Here is a 635-nt window from a genome sequence, read left to right as displayed (position 1 = left end):
TTTTTTTTTTTTTTTTTTTTTTTTTTTTTTTTTTTTTTTTTTTTTTTTTTTTTTTTTTTTTTTTGGCTGCAGCAATAGGGGCAACTGGAGATACCCCGCTAAACCCTAAACCCTAAACCCTAAACCCTAAACCCTAGAAAACCATTTTCTTTATCCTTACCTCTGCTTGATGGGGGCATCACCGCCCGCTGTCTCTGTTTCCTTTTTTGTTTATTAGTTTCTCTCTCTTTTGTCTCTTCTTGTTTTTTTGTTTGTTTCTTTGTCTCTTCTTTTTTGTTGTTTTATGTTTTATTTCTTTTTATTGTCTTTGTCTTTTTTTATTTATTTGTTTCTTTCTCTTTGTTTTTTTGTTTGGTTCTCTCTTTTGCTGCTTATTTTTTTGTTTCTTTTTTTTCTTTTTTTTTATTTCTTCTTTTGTTAAATATTTTATGTTTTTAATTATATATCTTATTATATAATTCATTTATTTATTTCTTCTTTTGTTTTTTGTGTTTACTTATTTATTTGTTTTTCTGTCTGTGTCTTTGTTTTTATTTCTTATAAAATTATTTTATTTTTTTTATTTTATTTTTTTTTGTTTTTATAATTAATTTATTCATTTGTTTTTGTTGATTATTCTATTGTCTGCGTTTGCT

Source organism: Eimeria mitis, genomic scaffold (genome assembly GCF_000499745.2).
Source record: "Eimeria mitis Houghton genomic scaffold, Emh_scaff1886, whole genome shotgun sequence".
Classification (NCBI taxonomy): domain Eukaryota; phylum Apicomplexa; class Conoidasida; order Eucoccidiorida; family Eimeriidae; genus Eimeria; species Eimeria mitis.
This window is presented reverse-complemented; position numbering follows the sequence as displayed.